Source organism: Schistocerca serialis, chromosome 3 (assembly GCF_023864345.2).
Source record: "Schistocerca serialis cubense isolate TAMUIC-IGC-003099 chromosome 3, iqSchSeri2.2, whole genome shotgun sequence".
Classification (NCBI taxonomy): Eukaryota; Metazoa; Arthropoda; class Insecta; order Orthoptera; family Acrididae; genus Schistocerca; species Schistocerca serialis.
Genome location: NC_064640.1, coordinates 521,568,693 through 521,583,387, shown reverse-complemented (window position 1 = coordinate 521,583,387; position 14,695 = coordinate 521,568,693). Strand labels below are relative to the sequence as shown.

General features: G+C 42.3%; 1 protein-coding gene across 1 annotated transcript in view; it reads right to left on the bottom strand.

The window, feature by feature from the left end:
- The window catches only part of LOC126470397 (elongation of very long chain fatty acids protein-like), a 233,699-nt gene extending 220,072 nt beyond the window's left edge, over positions 1-13,627 (bottom strand). The window contains exon 1 of the mRNA XM_050098240.1: positions 13,235-13,627. The gene's annotated coding sequence lies outside the window, so the exon portion shown is untranslated. The remainder of the gene's footprint in view (positions 1-13,234) is intronic.
- Between the last annotated feature and the right edge of the window lie 1,068 nt (positions 13,628-14,695).

The window sequence follows — 14,695 nt, the reverse complement described above, 5'->3', positions numbered from 1 at the left end:
ATAAATCGTTTGAAACGTGCTATAATACAAAGATAAGGTTTTTTCCGTTAAATGCTGGATACATAACTGAAGTAGGAGCACGTAACAAAACATTTCAGAAGAGATGGTTAGGTCAAAATTACGCTCTTTTCACTTTTATCGTGAGAGATACATTTTTTCAAGAAACTATGCCGAACTTTTTAGTCTTCATTGCTGCAAAATATTAACTTTGTGTGCTTCTATACGCTTTCCTGGTAGATTAGTTGTTCCAACGGCTCTCAGAAATACGCCAGTGGCATTACTAATTATTGTCCCGACGTTTCGGCTACCAACATTATACCCCTCAAGGAGTTCACCGATTGCTTCGAGTATGACATTGCACTTATTTATTGTTTGAACAAAAGTCAAAGACCATGCAGTAAACGGCCATGACTAACAAACACGCTAGGTGGAAGATGCAAATCCATACCATTTCTAAACCAAAGCCCTCATCCCGGTTTATTAGGTTGTCTTCTAGTTGTATTTACTGAGAACATTTAAGCAGTTTCCCAAAAAGATGTAGTTGTGATCGGTACAGAAAGCACCCATTCGGACACCACCACTAGTGTTTCCACGTATCGTTCCCTTACAGTGCGTCTGGCTTGTCCTATTTACCATGTTGGTACAAAATTTGATCTTTTCCTCTCTTTCGAGGTAATAGATCGTCCTTAACTCTTGTTAGAAGAGCTGCCGCCTTGTCAGGCTGGAAGATCGCTTGCACTTGATTCCTGTTAATTTGAAGCAAACACTTCCCAGATACGGAAGGAAGGCAGATGTAACAACATCCCTAGCCTCCTCTTTCACCCTAATTTATAAAATTCCACGTATGATCTCTCTGAAATTTTCGTTCCTAGTTATGCAGCGCCTGAAAATTTGAATGCCGAACCATTTGCTGGATATCATCATGCATCTAAGCGCTCTCCATAGCGTTTATCTTTGTAAACGACATTTATTGCATATTATCTCTGGCTACTTTATTACTCTGGGGTGCCAAGGAACGAACAAACAGGCACAGACACCCACTCAGAAGTAAATCAGCAACACTTTTTAACAACGGTACTAAGGTTTGTACTCAACATATCTTAATACGGAATAATAATGTCGTTGCGCTCTCCTAACAACCACTTAGCTTTTATTTATTCTATTATGCTTCCGTTAAGTTTAAGATAGTATCACAATAACCGACACTTTACGAAGTGGCACATAGGGAGGAAAACTTCTTACTCTGTAGAATGATGCTTCAATCTAACGGTACTTTTAGGTTTTACTTTTAGCACTATCTATGGACGTAGTACATTTCCAGTGGCCTAATTAGTTTTATGACAAAGCACGCTTTCCCTCCTGAAATCTTCTCGGGTTATCAAGAGAAGACAGGGTCTTCTAGTTTCTACGCGTCACTATCAGGCAAAAGCACGAATAAGAAACTTACAGAAAACTTTCTTCAGGAAGACGCTGCTACATTGTTGACAACCCTACAGAATGTCTGCACATTAATTAGCTACTATTTCGATTATGCTCGACTGATAAAAGTTTAGTTTCCCGCCATTTGCGAAACATTCGGATTTTACTGAGAGTCATTTTTTACTATTCACAAAACCTTACGCTATTATATGGTCTCCATGTCTGCTCAACTGAACACACAATACTGCAAGCCTTGATAACCAGCAATCTGCTCATAAAACCTGGTGTAGGCCTAACTACGATACCCACGAACTATTAAAAACCTCTTAAATACTACAATTCCAGTCACTCCTCCGATTGATATAAACGTGCGGTATAGCCAATAATGGACAGGTAAGTCTTCGAAACAAAATATTAATAGTTATAATACCAATACTTCATTTGTGTTCCGGTTACTAAATACATTTAGGTATTAGTGTAAAGATATAGATTACCACTGATATCATCCTTTCTCAAAACAAAAGATGTCAACACTATTCATACGTTCTGATTTTGTTACAGTCTTCAGTCCGACTATATGTCTGATGCAGCTCTGTCAGCTTATCTTACGCAAGTCCTTTTATCTCTGCATAACTAAAGCAACCTACATCCACTTGAAACAGCTTCGCCTCCCACAAATCTTACCCTATGTATATATTAAAAAATTAACTTATATTTTATGATTAAGGATGTTTGATATCAACCCATCATCCTTTTAGCCAAAGTGCTACACAGAACACTTTTAATCGATTCGATTTAGTGTCTGTTGATTGGCTGTTCGAAACACGAAACTATTTTTTTCTATGTTCTGTAACACCAGTCAAAAAGCATCTGTTCCACTCTTGTTGTACTGTCTTTTGTGCACGTTTCACTTTCAGATATCGCTAAGGCAAGCAGTTCACTGTGTCCGAAGAAGATACAATCTCTGTTGGAGCCTATCATTTTATTTTTATACCCGTGTGTGTGTGTGTGTGTGTGTGTGTGTGTGTGTGTGTGTGTGTGTGTGGGGGGGGGGGGGGCCTCTTTGTCCTTGACTAGACTGGAAGAGCTCACTTCTGTAGTAGCCTGTAGCGATGCAGCTCACATTAATTACGAATAACTGCGAGGCTTAACATTAACATGCAGAGCAGTCACGGCAGTGCCAAAGTTAATACGAGTGCCATACTAATCATTTATACTCGTAATTTCTTCTGTCGTTTAACAGCCGTGACACATTCCTACTTGTTTAACTGCTTCTCAGTGTCTTCTACCAGTAGGTTTTATGCTGTAGTCCTATAGTACTGTACTTTCTTAACTCGTTTAAATACGTTGTGTCGGTCTGTATTACTTCGCTCTCGAAAGAGCACGTCACGTTATGTCACACCTGTAGGTTCTACAGTTTACATAAACACGTGGCATAGCGTTGTTGTTGTTGTTGTTGTTGTTGTTGTAAGAGCAGTCAACAGAGCGTCATTTTAGCTACATTTCTTGTAAAACAATACAAATTACGTTAGCAGAACTCAAAATGTACAGTAAATACTAGAGAACGTACAAAGGGTTGGCTCAAGTGAAAAAAATCTCATGTAAGATCACAGAGTGAACCACCTAAATGTATACAATCACATTCTGTGAAGAAATGAAATTACTTCGTAACAGCACCTAATAAATATAAGTGAAGCTCAGTAGAGGTATAGTGAGTATGGAAATAGTTTTTTATTCTTCAAAATGTGAAAAATGAAGAAAAATTGCTCTGAGCGCTATGGGACTTAACTGCTGAGGTCATCAGTCCCCTAGAACTTAGAACTACTTAAACCTAACTAACCTAAGGACGTCACACATCCTTGCCCAAGGCTGGATTCGAACCTGCGACTGTAGCGGTCGCGCGGATCCAGACTGAAGCGCCTAGAACCGCTCGGCCATAACGGCCGGCAAAATACGAAGAAATATATTGCCTGGCCTCTGAACGTCACCGGCTTCAGCTGAAGTGAAAATTTATAAGGAAGATGCTTTGAGAAGGGTGAATGTGTGTTCTTTCTGTTAGATTTACTTCCTCAATAATTGTTTTTACAGCTGCCCAAGTAAGGAAACTGTTTGGAACTTAAGGCTATGTGATTAAACGTAGACATGCCGGATTTACGACCAGTTTGTGTGTAACCACAAAAAAGAAGTCAAACGCGGTGCTTCGGGGCAGAGGAGAAGCAGTCATCACAGTAATACCATGATATTACATTGCGTAAATACATTGCGCCCAACGTATTGGTAGATGAATAAATTTGCACTTTATAAGTTCCGATCGTGTCCGCAAACGCTGACTAAACCTCGTATCATTTTAATAGTGCGATCGCAGTCAGCAGAACAGGACAGGCGAGAAAGAGGAGTTGTCTACCAGTCATAACTGCCCTCACTTCTTTTTAACTAATTATTCCTACGTTAAATGTTCTCGCATACGTAAACGTATGGTAGAGACTCAACAACAACAACAACAACAACAACACCAACAGCACGTCTTACTGTAGAAATAGATTAACGTGACTCCAGCTTTTATTGGGAATAATATTTTCAGAATTTCTGGGAACAAATTTTGGGCCTCTCCCCGGCATGTAGTAGATATACCTCCAATTTGACCAATAGTAGGACTACACTACAGAAGAACTCTTTCACAATAAGTGAGATCACAAGAAATAGGCCCCAATCTCACGACAATACATAGATCGCTATTATTTTTTCACTAACTTCGACCATGTTTAGCCCATAGATGTATTACCATCAAAATGCTGATAACAGAGGCTCATCCTAGATTTTGAAAAATTAATTATTGTAACTAATTGGTCAACGTCATTTGACATAACGGAATGAAGTTAAACGGAAGAGGCTCTTAAATTTAGCAGGTTATTTCAAAAGAGAGTCAATGGGGAGTCCTCAAAGCTTAGACTGCGCACGCAAAACAAGGTCGCGTTTGTCAGAAACATTGGTACCTCAAGAAACAACGAGTAGCTTTGTGAGTGAAAGACAGTGAAGGTGTGCCGAAGCTTTGGACAGCCTTCCCACATTATGTCCTCCATGCTCACTTGCTGGAACAGTGGAGGTCATTTATTCTGTAGGTGCTGTCTTATTCGTTACAAACTGGTGTACATTTTGCTTCCGGACTATAGCTTCCTGGCGAGTGTCACATTAATGAGAAAGAATTTGTCTAGACCCAATTTTAGGGTACATTGTGTCATACAAACGTGATAGGCGACGATCTGTGACAGACATGACGATAGCAAAATATCAGTGCAGGCACAAGTGTTTCTGAGTGCACCGTTCCGCGCGCATTGTTTAATACGGGAGTCCGCAGCAGACCACCTCTACGTTTTCCCATGTTGACGAAAAATAGTTACGACTACATAGGCATGGACTCATCGAAATTTAACAGTTGATCAATGGAAACGTATCGCCTGGGCTGCTAAATCACGTTTCTTTTAACATTAGTTCGATGGTGGTGACCGGATACGCAGTCATCCAGGCGGACGGTTTTTCGAAACATGCAACACGTCACCGACACAGGCCCATGTGTGGCGCTGTGTGCTATGGAGGACATTCATCTCTTCTTTCATGGGGCCTATGAAGTAATTGAACCCACCATGATAGCTGCGGACCACGCGACCATTATTGTGGACCACCTGCAACCCTTCATGCTCGATATCTTCCTCTACGTTAATAGCGTCTTCCAACAAGATAACAATCTCAAGGCCAGAATCGTGCTGCAGTGATTTGAGGAACATGATGAAACTTCCTGGCGGATTAAAACTGTGTGACGGACCGAGACTCGAACTCGGGACCTTTGCCTATCGCGGGCAAGTGCTCTACCATCTGAGCTACCCAAGCACGACTCGCGCCCCGTCCTCACAGCTTCACTTCCGCCAGTACCTCAAATGGCTCTGAGCACTATGAGACTTAACATCTGTGGTCATCAGTCCCCTAGAACTTAGAACTACTTAAACCTAACTAACCTAAGGACATCACACACATCCATGCCCGAGGCAGGATTCGAACCTGCGACCGTAGCAGTCGCACGGTTCCGGACTGAGCGCCTAGAACCGCGAGACCACCGCGGCCGGCGCCGCCAGTACCTCGTCTCCTACTTTCCAAACTTCACAGAAGCTCTCCTGAGGAACATCATACTGAACTTAACGTTGATATCTTCGTCTTGGCCACCAAATTTACTTCATCTTAACCCAAAGGAACACATCCCAGACGCTATCGGATGGCAGCTGCGTGCCCACAAGCCACCAGCCCGTAATTTATGGGAATAAAGTGACCTATGTGCAGAAAGCTGGTGTCACATACTTCCGAAAATGACTACAAAGGACTTGTCAAATCCGTGCCTCGCAGACTCGCTGCTATGTTGCGTTCCATAGGTGGACCAGCAGGCTGTTGTGATGATGTCTTGGCTGATCGGTGTATATCTCGAAGGTCATACTGATAATTTACCGATATGTTTGACTCCTCTTGTATTTTATAGGGAGTGTGGAGTCCTACCATCCCATCGACTCTGTGGACAACCGATGCAGATCTGGAATGGCTGTGATTCATTTCATTTTCAATCTCCAGATGTTTGGACAAGAATGTTTTCAAGAATGGTAAAGCTGGAGCACTCTTAGAAGCCATTAACAGTGAGCTCAAGTTGCTGGTTTCACATATTTTTTGTTCTTAGGAAACAAGCATAGTCGCTCAATAAATTAATGAACGTGTCTGCATTTTCATGACCATTCAGTTGCCACTTAATTTTCTTAAATAGGCCACAAAATTGTCCACCCCGTAATGGAAATTACGGTTAATGCCTTTCTTTTCGTGAGTATTAGCAGAATGGGAGGAAATGTTTAAAGCCGCGTTTACGAGTTTGCAGATAGCAAGAACATATGAATAGCGTCACAACGACGTCTATAAGTGAGAGGCGATACGAAATAATTTTAAGATTGACCGTTTCATTTATGTGTCACACGTTAAACTGATGCTTAACTTCATTGACTAACAGCTTTAAACGGCAATTTTCGAATAAGCATGATAGCCTGTAAGCAATGGCTTTTTCAGTCTTCCAGTTCAAATACAACAATGGAAAATGAAGCCAAAATATTCTGAACTCCATACCGCAGACATCACGTTAGGGATCCAGGCATAAACGCTAATGGCTATACTACTGGACGAACGAGACGACGTGACGTCTCAAATCGTATACAAGCTCCGTGAGTATCGGCCTTATTAAACATCAGTGCGAGGTGCTTTTAGTCACCCCTGTAAAGGAGACTGCATTTTATTGTTACTGTTTACAGCCAGGTATGTACCAAAATACATTTGGATGAAGGATGATAAAATGTAGACCACTCGTTAACGCCATAAGAGGTAATACCAGCTGAAATCAAGAATGCTGAAGTAACTAAACTGCCCCGGGTTGCCTAATGAGCCGTCTCAGCATTTGCCTGAAGAGATTCAGGTAAAACTTGGCCAACACAAATTTGGATGACCAAAAGGGGATCTGAACAGAGTACTTCCCGAATTAGAGTCCAGTGCCCCAACTTCACCTGGCTCGGTGTTGGTTCGTGTGTTTCCATGTATTGTTGGAACAGTAGTAGAACCTAATTAAGAAGCAATAGTGTAACTGAGCAAAAGTTATTCGCCACATCTCTCTCTCTCTCTCTCTCTCGAGGCGCCAATCCAGTAACAAAGCCTATGTGCAGGTTGGAAGGATGCTTTGGAAGATTAGTGGTTTTAACCAATGTGCCCTAACAAATCATGTAGTAAGAACTGTCCAGAGTTCAAGTCAGTTTCTGTAAAGCATCTCAGAGGACAACTTAGTGCCTAATTTTGCTCAAGAGTGTTCATTGTAGACACGAGAAAGAGGTACCTCTAGTGTCCTATGAGTGATTAAAATTTTATGACGCTTTCAGGGACTAATGTAGGAGGGTTATATGAAATAAAGACACCTTGGCAACAGGCTTTGCAATGAAACAGCAAGAGTATGGTGAAAAATTCATTGCCTTTACTGAACGGTCTTCTTCCGAGCAATATCTTAACGAAAACTGCGAGCGTAAGTACACAAAATGAAATGTTTACGTATTTACAGGTTTTGCTTTTAACTATGTCTTAAAATTACTTGACACTGTCGCCCCTCCTGGTCAGTTTAATATAGAAATACTCTTACGAAACGTCTTCTTAGTGAAAAGAAACCCCAAATTTCATTGCAACTTCGGAACTCTTATCAAGTCTCTTTAAACACTCCCGTTCATCGTCCTCTTTCTTCTCGAGCTATAATAAAGATAGCAATTACAAAAATGACATTTAATGTAGAGTGACCTATGTCGAGGAACAAACGGTCTTCCAATAGTATCACGGAAAAGCCAGTTCTAAGCTGTTACATCAGTGTCAGCGCGCTGCGCGGCAGCAAAGGGCGTGCACGGTAACAATTCCTGTGTTCAAGGCCAAGGTGAAGCTACGGCAGCTGATCGGTGATCCGATCCAGCCAGGGACTTTCTAGTCTGTTGACAAGAAAACGCTTTTATTTTACAGAGTACATTTTAATCATTGTTAATTATAGCTTCTAAAATTGTTAATCCATTTTACTGACACCTGTTAATCAGTTGAAATATTTGCTCAGTATCTTGGCTCTTAAAATGATGGTTCCCTCCTTACTGAAGAAAGTGAAGTTTATTATCAAAGGGGTGCCATCTTTCGCATTAGCACTCGTCTAACAAACATCCAATTACCTTGTTCTAGGTATTGTGCGTGATTACTTAGTGTGATGTTTCCGCTGCTGACAAGGCTATTCGTGGATCTGCAAAGATCCAGTGCATATCTAGAAACCATGAAGTCGAAATAAAGGAAGGAATGTTGGGGTTTAAAATTCCGTAAAGACAAGGTCATGTCGAAACAGTGGAATCATTCAGGAGGAGGAGGAGGAGGAGGAGGAGGAGGAGGAGGAGGCGGCGGCGGCGGAGGAGAGCTAAGAGCCCGTCTGGGTACCCCCAGTTTCGTTTTTTCTTTGTTTCCTTAAATCAGTTCTCACGAAGGTCGTTATCATGCCTTCAGAGCTAGAGATATGTTTCCAAGTCATCGATTCTCAGTCTGAGTTACTGCCCCTTTTAATAAGTTCGATGCTAGCAGTATGTTAAACTTTATCCTTTTTCTACCATCCAAGTTCAGGCAAAATTTATAATGAATATTTCTCGCAATGAATTTCGGTGTATGCCTAATTTAACATATTTCGTGCGAGATACCATGGGGGTAAAACTGCACCAGGCCATTACTGATCGAATCTTAGATGTAACCGACGTTCCATACCCGTTTTAATGCATGTTACTGAGCTGATACGGGGTTAAGTCTTTTAAAGATTATCGGTAAGCGGTGTGAATAAACATCAGGTACGCTATTTCAGTAGCGATTTAGATAACAGTTTTGCAAAGAGATCTTTTCTGACTGTGTAAGGATGCCTTTGTTCGGTCCCATAGCAAACCTTTCTTTAAAAGTTCCACGGAATGGAATAGGGAAACATGGCTGGGCGTTCTCTTAACCTTCCTGCGCCAGTCTCTGGCATCGAGATCCAATATTGTTAAAGTAGTAGCACACTGGAGATGCTACAGTATCTGAATAGGTTGCAACCACAAAAAGAAATATATTTAATATATTCAGCCTAGAAACCTAAAAAAAAATGTCGCTACTGGCGATGTTTCATTCTTGGGCAACGGAAATTTTCAAAATGACTTAGACGTTTCCTAGGACGGTTTTTCCGTTAAAGACACTTTAATATTCCCCAACCTCACTCCAGTTTCCATCTGAGTCAGGCTTCCCTTCCTATTGACCTCTGAAATACTTAAATCTTTTTGTGGTTGTTGTAGAACATTGTTTGTCACAGTCACATCTTAATGTAAACAACATTGGTCAGCTGATGACGTAATATTCAAGTCTGGTCAATAAGCTGCTCCCATTTCAAATTCTGGCTCGACTGTGGTGGATTAGGTGTGCTCTAATTTCATTAAATCAGTTTAGAACGAGAGAATCCTTTAACAAACTGATGGGTACAGTCTTTCCGTTTCAGATTTAGAAATTACTTCTTTATCGATTTAACACTTTTAGGCGTCAAGCTGCTTAGGCTAGGCTACGCTAGGCTAGGTAACAATACGCACTAGAGGGTGTCCGTCGTTTAACGCGTCTACTGTGCAATTGCTGGAATCCATCTGCAACCTATCAGAGCACCAAGGAAAGGGGAATTTCCGAAGGCTCCCGGGCTGGAGCGAGCGGTTTCTACGGATGTAGCTTTCTCCGAAAGGGAGGAGGCGAGAGAAAGCACGTTTCATCGGCCGCCAGCCGCGACGAGGTGCCAGCTGACAAAATCGCTCACAGCCACAACCTGACAAAAACCGTTACGCAACCAACCGTACATAGCTGTATGCGCTCACCCGTCTGGGCCTTATATGGGACGAGCAGGCCTTCGAGTAGCGTAGGCAATTATGGGTGTGATAGGGGGACGAAAGACGATAAATCTGCCACAGGTTTGAAAATGTACACTTCTTCATGCATCGGTCGAATGTTACAGACACTTGCCTGCTCGCTCCGAGTTATTAAATCACTGTGTCAAACGTCTGCATGATTGATGAAGATATAGTAAAACGACTATGTTTTAGCTAGTGCAGTACTATAATACATTGAGGAAATGATCGACCAGTGCTATGATGAGTGTTTAGGTTACTAGCTCAGATGGGCAAAGATGGTGGAGGAAACTGACCGTGGTGTGTGATTGCCTTAATCACTACGTACTTTGTTCTGTAGTTACCAGAACGCTGTATAGGAAGTCCCTTGGGTTCTCAACGCGAAACTCCAACAAAATTTAAGTTTAATGAGAAGCAATATTAGGATTTATTGACCCGGTGACCATGAGGTGGTTAGAAAATAGCTCATATTGGGGAATTGTGGTAAGTTCCTATGGAACCAAACTGCTGCGGTCATCCGTCCCTCGAATCCTTATCAAAGGAACCATTCAGGCAGTTAATTTGGAGAATCGCTGAAAATCTAGAGCTAAATGTCTGGTGGAGGAATTTTATCGCCATTTTTCCAATCCGAAGGGAAGGAAGGAAGATAAGTTTTAAACGTATCGTCGACAAAGAGACTCCCGAATTCAAGTCCAATGTTTTAATCACTGCGGTTCCCCGATCAGTCTAAGTTTTACAGAAACGCGGAGCTGAACATCATTGCTGGAAACTAAAGTCTACATTATGAGAGTAGGAAGATAAAAGTTTAATAGAATCCATGAATCAGCTAACGTTTTGTTGAAAAGCGGTCTCAATCACGGATCCAAAAGAGAACGCGAAATAAATCGTTCTTTCGAAAGACATAGCACGTCTTCATCGGAAAAACCCTCAAACTACCTCATGTGAAATACAGACTTGGAAATTTGAATAGACGAAAAGTACGCAGCAAACTCTCACTTCAAGAGTATTGAGTTGTCCTGACAGTATGTTATATACAGCCTGGAGAAAGGACCTTATTCCGTCACGGTTAGAGAAACAGCGTTTTCGACGTACTACAGAGAGATTCTACTGCCTCCAACTTTTATATGGGGTAGTAACCCTAAAGACAAAATAAGGGGCGGGTTTAGTACTCAGATGTATACACGCAACTAATTTTCCTCGCTTCAACTGCGAGTGGAACAGGAAAGAGTGAGTAGCAATGGTCATAGCACCTTCGCCATGCAATTTTCATTTGTTTGCGGAACACGTATGTAGATGCAATTTCGTTATCCAGACTACTGTAGAGCGATACGACAAAATCAGCTTCAAAGTTCTTAAGGGTGTATCCAGATCGAAACTTTCGCGTTTCTTCCGACTTATGTTAACTGTCATGCGCTTTTCTTCCTGCGCGGACGTATTCTTTACAAAACTTCAGTAACTGTTACAAAACCACGGATTCAAAGTCTAGCTACAGCTACCATTGCCTGCCTACACGCAGGCGGAAAGCAGTCTGGCCGTTGGCGCGGAGCCTGTTTCACTTTCAACCAGCGGAGAAAGCACATTTATTTGCTGTGGGAGTCCTCTGGCCGCTAAGCCTCTTGAGTTCCGGGTTACTGCTTCAAAGCTTTAGCGCTGTTTTTGCGCAATGACTAAGTGGAATGTAAGCGAATTTCCTCTAGGGAGGAAAAGAAAGGTTCCATTGACAGGTCACATTGATACGAGCAGCACGTTATCTATAGCAGCCCAAGTCTGTCCGAAACTTAAGTTGCGAAAGGACTATTAGATGCAAACTAACTAGTGTTATAATTCTTTTTCCGTAAAGGGCAAGAAATTTCATTCAGTACAACACCGCAAACATTGGCCATATCTGAGATACCTGCGTTCCAATTCAATAAGAACAATAAAAACGCCTAAGAAATAATCATTCTCCTAATAATTATATAGCTTTCATCCGCATAGAGTCTCGCATTAATGATTGTACACGACTTCTAGAAACACAAAAAATATATATACTTCCCATGAAATGTTCATTTCAGGGGGCTTGTAGACTTAAAAATAGTAGTTGTGCCTCGAAATGAAATAAGTGTGTAAGGATATTCAATATTTCGTTATTATTTAAAGACATCTTTTTGGTATGAAAGGCAGTACACGGCGAGAGTTAATGCAACTGACACACTGCACAAATAATCTAACGTTTCTCTGTTTAAGACTAGATAAGAAGAAACTTTAACAACCTGTTCAGTGAAGGAGTAACTCTCTCCCGCACGACAACCAATAAAAAGCCGGCACTACTACTGAAGAATGACTCACTTTTATATTACACATGGAAGAGATTTCACGCAACGGAAAACTGTAGTGTGTTTATACCAAATAACTGCACTGCATTTATTTCTTCCACTTTTTACATTTGTTACAGATCCTTTGGTTAAGTGGCCTAAGTTTTTTCGCCAGTGAGGATGACTACCCAGTAAAATTAGCTTTCTCTATCATCTCACTCATACATTTTCTGAATAGTGCAATAACCTGTAAGGGTATTCATGGCTAAGTACAGCTTTGGAATTAACGAAATATGAACATATTTATATTAGTGACAAAAACAAATTACACTGAGAAGCGAGACCTCCACATTCGATCATATCTGTGGCGCAGAATAAAAACTGTAAGCCAGATTTCCGATGGCCAGGTGTAATATACAAGAGTAAATACTTTCTACCTACGAACGGTTGCTTCGTTCCGAGTGTTACAATAACAAGAAAAACGTTTCAGAGTATTATTTGCTCCGTACATTGGAAAAACATACGAGTTTAAGAAGTTGCATTAGAGAACACCGAAGTTGTGGGATATTGTAGACGATGCTGTAATAAAGAGAACGACAGTTTCTCCTTGCAGTGCTTGTGAAATTTGATAAAGCCGAAAAGCCTTGTCCTGGAAGTACATATCTCGAAAAAAGTTCTTTCCATACAAATATTTACTTCTCGGAACGTAATCGGGTGCGGCAGGAAGAGATTCGATATCAGAAGACTGCTGGATGACACACACACACACACACACACACACACACACACACACACACACACACACACACTAACGTAACCTAAGCAACAAATACCGAGCTGTAAGAATGAATGTGGAACTGATGCTCAAAACATGGATAACATTTCTGCGGCATTAAAAAGCGAAGGCACACACACACTAACGTAACCTAAGCAACAAATACCGAGCTGTAAGAATGAATGTGGAACTGATGCTCAAAACATGGATAACATTTCTGCGGCATTAAAAAGCGAAGGCAACGAAACAAAAGTAATGAACAGTACCTTATCGGTTAAAGCTGGAAGCACAACAGAGACCGCGTCCTTCGAAGTACCAGACTCGACGACACCGTTACTGGACCAGAGTCATCGTAGAAGCAAAAACTGACGATCTGTTTAAGTTCTCAAATGACCTTGGGTGCTTGGTAAAATCGAGTAAGAGGCGAGAGCGGCTGCCGTTTCTAGCTGGATGCGGGTGCTGAGAGGAGTCCACGGTTGGTATCGGACACACACACGTCGGCGTCGCACTGAGACGGCTGCTAGGCTAGCGAGCGGCGAGTCCTCCGGCAGCTGCGGCCGTCCTCGGAAGACTGACGAGGCCCGCGTTAGGTGGCGTCGTGGCCGGCGTCTGCTTCGCCTTGCGGTACGTACCTCTACCTGTGTGGCGGGGCGGGCGGCCACGGCTGCACTAGGCAGCGCGGGCCCGCGCACGCCTATATATTCCCGCACTCTCTCAATGTCAGTCAACAGCCTTGGCAGGCGCAGGCCGCGCTCCGCTTGCCACCACACTCTGTTTGTTGTCTCTGCGTCCAGATCGTCTCGAGAGCAATATTCCCAAGAAGGAACTGGTCTTCGTCATTTTGATCCCCTCTTTTAGTCGGCTAATCTCTCTTAAATGATTTTACCGTGGGGCCCAAATCATTTGAGAACTGAAACAGTTCGTAAGTTTCTGCTTCTGCAAGAACTATGGTCCATTAACGGGGTCATTGAGTCTCGTACTTCGAAGGTACGAAGTCATACTTAGGTAGAAATGGAAAGACGAAGCAGTAGAATTTAACCGCCCGTCAACGGTTTACGTCGTTAGGGAGGAACCCCAAGTTGTGATTGATTATGACGCGACAGGAAATCGGTTACGGTATATTCGTATAAAGTGGTAGGAAACCTAAATGGCATTGTGGTGGTCTTCAGTCCGAAGACTGGGTCAAATGGTTCAAATGGCTCTGAGCACTATGGGACTCAACAGCTGAGGTCATCAGTCCCCTAGAACGTAGAACTAATTAAACCTAACTAACCTAAGGACAACACACACATCCATGCCCGAGGCAGGATTCGAACCTGCGACCGTAGCGGACGCACAGTTCCAGACTGAAGCGCCTAGAACCACTCGGCCCCTGCGGCCGGCTCTGAAGACTGGTTTGATGCAGATCCCCATGCTTCTCTATACTGTACAAGCTTTTTCATCTCAGAATAGCTACTGCAAACTACATCCATTTGTAGCTACTTACTGTATTCATCTCTTCGACTTCCTCTACAATTTTTACTCCAACAATTTTACCTCCCCCCTCCCCTCCCGTCACATACACTCTTCTCCTCAACAATACATTGACGTCGTGAAAAGTATTCGCAGTTGCGGATACGGGCAACCATTAGCTCCATAATGGAATGACGACAATGAAAGTTTATACCAAACCGGGACTCGAACCCAGATTTCCCGCTTATCGTGATCGGTCGCCTTACCATTAGGCA